Source organism: Topomyia yanbarensis, chromosome 3 (assembly GCF_030247195.1).
Source record: "Topomyia yanbarensis strain Yona2022 chromosome 3, ASM3024719v1, whole genome shotgun sequence".
In the NCBI taxonomy this organism is placed as follows: domain Eukaryota; kingdom Metazoa; phylum Arthropoda; class Insecta; order Diptera; family Culicidae; genus Topomyia; species Topomyia yanbarensis.
In genome coordinates this window covers 156352118-156359115 of record NC_080672.1, presented here as the reverse complement: position 1 = coordinate 156359115, position 6998 = coordinate 156352118, and positions in this window count along the sequence as shown.

The window sequence follows — 6998 nt, the reverse complement described above, 5'->3', positions numbered from 1 at the left end:
AAGTCAACAGGATCACTTGAAAAGTACATTCATTTATTTTTATTTTATAGCACCGTGTCCATCATAAGGGTCTTCGTGGAAATGCGTCAAATCGAAAGGTTATGTTAAAATGTTACATTACCGCTAAGGCAAAAATGTGCGTTCCAACGCTGCCCCGTAGAAATTTTCCAACATACTTCCGGATCAACCTCAAGGTTTATATCAAATATAAATACATAAATTGTTATGTTCACTCAAGCAGTGAAATTTCATCGCACTTCCTGTGCTCCCGCCAAATTATTATCAGCAAACGACCTCATCGTATTTGGATGAATTCGTGGCAAAGGTGCTTGCACTTCCAGTAAATCAAACTTTGTTCACGATAGCAAAATAGATTGGGCCAACAGAAGCACTGATTTCCAATCGTTACATTGTATATATGATTATATGTATAAACCAATGGCCATCACGCATGAGCTCGAGCTGGAAATTACGCGCCAAATTTTCCATAGACACTACTATTACGCTATGTACTCTAGAAATAAACATTGGACCGACCTGAAAACAACATTTTTACGCGTCATTCCGTTAAAATCACCACGCCCTTACAGTTAGTTATGAATGAATCTGTAAATCACGCTTCATTTGTGTGATTGATCCGACATTATCAGCAGCGTCGCAGTACACTGAAAACCGAAGAATCTGTGTTGCAAAATCGTGTGACGTGAAACAAATATACAATTCGATTACTATCGCTTTACTCGAAACTGTTGACTATAAAAAAAACAAATTCTTATACAAAATATTAGAATGCATTTATCCGATTGACTTTTTATGGTTTCCGTATACGAGGTTCAAATGATGTGCATCATTGTTCGTAAGAAAAATCTATCAGGAAAGGAGATTTTATTAATCCTGCTCACTCACTTATCTCATGGACAGTGCATAGTCGTGTGCATCGTTCAACTGACATTCACTACTCGAACTATTAAAGAGTTTTTAAAATAAATCGCTGGATTACAAATAGCGATTTTACAAATTAGTCGGTGCTTAACCCTTGTGAAGGCAAGCTAAAATCCTAACATTAAAGTGCAAACCGGGCCTCTTAGGCCCGTCTAAATTCAAGCTCCTTTTTGCCGTTCTCATATAGAAAGGTTATGCAATCGGTCGAAATTTCGACTTTTTAACCGAGACCCGTAGGGCTAAATCTCTTATGCCATTCGACTCAGTTCGTCGAGATCGTAAAATGTCTGTATGTGTGTGTGTATGTGTGTATGTATGTATGGATGTATGTATGTGGCAAACAATCTCACCGATTTTTCTCAGAGCTGGCTGGACCGATTTGTACAAATTTAGTCTCAAATGAAAGGTACAGCCTTCCCATTGGTCGTTATTGACTTTTTATTGATCCGACTTTCGGTTCTGGAGTTACGGGTTGAAGAGTACAATCACACAGCAAATTTCCATAGAAACTGATACCACCGTGATGTCCAAATAATGCAATATATTTTAAAATATGTGCAACACTACTTGGCTTTGCATGTCTAGATCATTAATGACCCACCGAAGGCACTTCGACCACATTAGCCAGCTATGGCGGTTCTTAATGCCCCGGGGGGAACTTACCAAGTTCCTAAGATAATATCAAACCTATTTCTCAGCGAATTCTTTACCGATTTTTACAAACATGGTTTCAAATGAAAGGTACAGCATTCCTATTGGTTGCTGATGAATTTCTTATTGATTCGACATCCGGTTCCGGAATTACAGGATGATGAGTACGAACACGCAGCAAATCCCGATTTCAGCATATAAGGCGATGGATGTAAAAAGGTCAATTTTTTTCCAAATGGTGAGTACTCGGAAGATCACGTCGACTGTCGATTGGTTCTGAGCTCCATTTCGTTTGAACATGACCAATAAATGTTTCTGGGTTGCTATTAATTTCTTCTGATGCATAACCGGAGTACATATTCAGATATTTCTTCCGAGTCTGCACCAGATTCATCGTCGGAAGCAATATCATTCACATCTTCTTCCTCGCTTTGCAAATCAGTTTTGGAATCGTCTGTTGTTGAATTTGCTCGAATTTCTTCCATTATTTCAGATTCTTTGAGACGATTGAAAACATGGGCATATCGTCTTATAGCCATTTCAATTTTTTGTTGCTTTTAGATCCTACAATTTGAATAATTACGACAACTATAACACAAAGAATAGACAACAAAAATAGACAATAACGACAGAGTTAGGTTATGTTGTATCCAAATAATTGTCGAGTAGACCACAGTGGGTGAAATAAAAGTATTTACCCAAAAAATATGACACACGTCATTATCGTATGCTATTTTTACATTTCATATAAAAAAATGTATAGAATTCGCTCAAACTTTCAAGATTTTTTTCTTATAAGAAGAGGTAAAAAGATAAAATCCATCAAAACATAAAAAAATACCTGCTATTGTGAAGCTGAACTAATCAAAATGTTTTTTTTTCAGATAAATATTAATGTATAAAACCCGTGGTATTCCTAGTAAATATTGCATGCACAGGCCCGGCTTGCCTTTTTGTGCATGTAAAACATTCAAACATAGCTGCGCATCACTCCATAGATGAAAATTTCACAATTCTTTATTTTTGTTATAGATTTCAAAGCTGCTTATCAAAATTTCCATGCCCAAGCATACACATTTTTTTGTAACTAAAAAATTGTAACGTGCCGGGCCTCTGAGACCCGCTTGCCTTTTTGAGGGTTAAAAATTGCACATTCTGGTCTCACATTTTCAAAGTACTGAAGCAGTTTTTTAATAATTTCCATATGATCTAGTTTGATAGGTTAAAAATCGAATTGGAAAATATACATTTTTGTCGTGACTACGACCTTTCATAATGTCGGAAGGAATAGTAGTGTTTTTGAACAATAGTCACTGTAATTGTACTGATTCAAATTGCACAATGTTTACACTTATCAGTCAATGAAAAAGTGCTTGAATTTTATATGGGATTTCAAAGATGGTATATTTCACAAAAATAATGCACAATTAATTTTCAAATACCATCAACATTCGCGCCATGATTGACGCACACTATTCGAACGACGTGCTAGTCCTGTCTTGCCTTTCTGGCGTATGTTAACGATACAACACATACAATACACGCTGTATCGATTTTGTTGGTTATTTTCGGCAAATTTAAGACAGCGTCGGCGTTAAAACATGATGATGTGTTATGTTCTATCAAAGACCATGCGGTAGACTTCCCAAGCAACCAGAAGTTCGGATAATACTTAAAAAGCACACTTTAAAGTTCACATAAAGTTCTTAGCGAATTTTCAAGCTGCTTAAGCTTGAATGGAACTTGAGAGCTGCTTAAGCCGCTATTAGAACATAAAACTTATCGCAACATTACTTAAAAAGAGAAGCTTATACTGCTCCCTCATACGAACTTTTGGTTGCTTGGGTTGGTTGCAACCCCCAACTCCTACTTAGCAGAAGGCAAAGGACTCTTCACATTTCCTTTCGATCATGTCCATATAAACCTGCCTAGTCCTAGTTTTCTGTTCTAAGCTTATAACTGATTCGCTCTAGAATACCTATCCGTCTTTCAATTTCATTGCTTTAGTTTCTCTTAGTCTTAAATTTGCCGAAAATGGCCAACAAAATCGATACAGTATAACCTTGCGGCAATTAAAGCATAGTAACACATACAATACATGGCCCGGTTGTCTCTCATTCATTTGATTACCCCAAGACCCCCCCCCCCCCCCGTAGCCCTTAGATCCGCCAGTGACGCCATTTCATGAACGCCATAGTGTGTTTTTAGAAGATTCATTATACGATCATCGAAATAGTAAAAATACTATGCTATTTTACCGATTGACGACTTTGTTCGCAAAATATCTCAGTCTCGTCAAAACTTCGGTGATCTATAAACACTACTTGGCTCCGTATGGTATACAAGACTACAGCTTATACTAATGGAATCAGTAGCGTAGCCAGAAATTTGGTTTTTGTTGGGGGGGAGGTTGATGAAAATTGTAGATTTTTTGAAAATGCTAAAATTTAATAAGAATTTCGCCAACGGTTGAAAATTTAGAAACATAAGTAGTTGCCAACAGATGCTATTCCAGTCTACAAACAAGGAGAACTAATATGGAACAGTGTTCAAACCTCTATAGATTTTCTTGTACAATAAATGTCAATAAAGTCAAAGAATGTAAACTTCTAAAGTGAAACAAATTTTCGAAAACACAACAGTCAAGAACATATAATTTCGAAATCATCAGCTTTGAAGGTTTAACAACTTCGAAGAAGTTTTCCAACATAAAACAGCGCATCATTTTATATACAAATCCACTCGCACTTTAAAACTGCGTAGTCCAGGTTGGTGGGAAGTGCGCAATACTCCGTTATAACATATTTGTCGAATGAAGATTCGTCTTTTAAGTTTCTCAACCGATTTTTAATAGGTTTGTAATTGTTAATAGGTCATATAAAAGGTGTTTAAGTGTAGTTTCAAGAAAAAATAGAAATATTGTATTTTTTATGAAAAATATGCATTAGATATTTTACATTTCTCACGTAGAAAGGTTATGCAATCGGTCGGAATTTCAACTTTTTAACCAAGGCCCGCAGGGCCGAATCTCTTATACCATTCGACTCAGTTTGTCGAGATCGAAAAAAGTCTGTATGTGAGTGTGTGTCTGTGTGTGTATGTGTGTATGTATGTGTCAAACAATCTCATCGATGGCTGGACCAATTTGCACAAACTTAGTCTCAAATGAAAGGTACATCCTTCCCATCGGTCGATTTTTATTGATCCGATATCCGGTACCGGAGTTACGGGTTGAAGAGTACGATCACACAGCAAATTCCCATATAAACTTGTACAATCAGGATGTCCAAATGATGCACAGCATATTAAAAAGTGTGCAACATGCTCTCAAATGAAAGGTACAACGTTCCCATTGACTGCTGTTGTTCCGGTTCCGGAATTACAGAGTGATGAGTACGAACACGCGGCAAATCCCAATTCAATATATATGGAGATGAATGTAAAAAGGTGATAATTTTTCAAAAAGGAGAAAAATTTTCCACAATGTTATCACAACTGCTTGAATTTGTAGTCGTTTTGGCCACATTGGTCACCGGTTCCGGAAGCCCCAGCGGAAGTATTCAAATTCAGAATAACAGTTACATCGATTTCTCAGTGATAACTGGATCGATTTGACCAAACTTAGTCTCAAACGAACGTTGCGTCCCCAAATACTGTTATTAAATTGTATTTCGATCCGACCTCCGGTTGCGAAGTGTGATCTCAGAGATTCTAAAATAGGAACCAAACATCTTGCATTTGCAATTCTAGGTTACTGAAGGCCTATCGAAATCTTGTTGCGAATATTGACCACCATAGACGGTTCTGAAAGTGCCCGGAAAATGACCATATTTGAAAATTTAAAAAATCACCTATGTTTCTCGAAGACAGTTCGGCCGACTTTCACAAACTTAGTATCAAATGAAAGGAATGTTAACCCTATAGACTGTTATGAAATTTCGTACGGATCGGTTGTATGGTTCCGCAAAAATAGAATGAATTGTCCGGTCACATAAGAGAATCCCATATAAGCCGGAACTAAAATTTTTATTTAAAAGGGGAGCCCCATGAAATTTCAGAACTTTAATTGGGACTTGGCTGATTTTCCACCTTTTTGCCTTTCTCACATAGAAAGGTAATGCAATCGGTCAGAAATTCGACATTTTAACCTAGGCCAGCAGGGCCGAATCTCATATCCCATTCGCTTCAGTTCGTCGAGATCGCAAAATTGCTGTATGTGTATATTAGAATGACAGGAAAAAATGACCCCTATCAGCCCTCTCCTCAGTCGATTTCTAGTCCCACTAGGAGTACTTGCACCAAATTTGAAGCAAATCGAACAAGTCTAGCTACCAGACCAACGTGCCTGAAGTTTGTATGGGATTCGACAATTTACATGGAGAAATCCCACTACCCAGCCTTTTCACCGCTAAGTGACACTGTATGCATCGTCTTATCACCGTAAGTGAATAATAAGTAATGGATAATACAATTGTCTATAACATTGTCGAAGACTGCTAGTCAATCCGGCTTTGTTAAAAGAAGTTATAAAACTTTTAGCGAAGTGATTTCTGAGTTAGTTTTGCATGGGGCCTTGCAGTGCATGGTTGTGTATCAGTACTCGATTCCCATGAACTAAACGTTTCTGTGAAATATTGGTTAGGTATAGTGTAATAGCATGTATACCATCTCTATCACTTGAAATACATGTATTTTGACAGCTCGCAGTTTTGAGATCACTCGCACTTTGAAAGTGCGGAGTCCAGGTTGGTGAAAAGTGCGCAATACCAGGAGCAACTGAAAGTACTCCGGAGAAAATCGTTCCTGTACTCCCTTCTTCTCTTTTTTCTTCATCTGGTAGCAAACCGGAGTAAAAAGGAGCAGGTATTTTTTGCTCCGGAGTGACTTCAAGTATGCTGTCAAAATTCACTTCGAGAGAAAATTTCGGACAAACTGTAACTCGCCGAGAATGCATGTTAACATTTTATGAAAAAAAAAGATTTCTCCTTTGTCTGTTGCTGTGATTTATAATCGCCGATTTATGGTTTGTCCAGAATTTTCTCTTATGTGGTTTTCGTTTGAAGCGTAACTGAGTCTAACCCCAACTGCTGTCAAAATGTATGAACTGACAGCGGTTGGGGTTAGAACCTGACTCAGTTTCGGGTTCAAGCGAAATCGCCATTAAAGTGAATTTTGACAGCCCGCTCGGACGTGCCTGGCAGGATTCCCCCCAGATAGCCGGCAGCGAAATAAAAACTCTGGCAGAATTTCTGAGGGTCTGGCTGGCAGAGCGCTGCCCAGCCGGCCGGCTCAAATGCAACAACCGTTTCTGGCAGAATCTTTCGCCTTACGGTTATTAACGGTTTTTTCTGCCAGATTTCTGCCAGGCACGCACCAGCAGGACCGGTTTTGCACCGCTTCAGGTT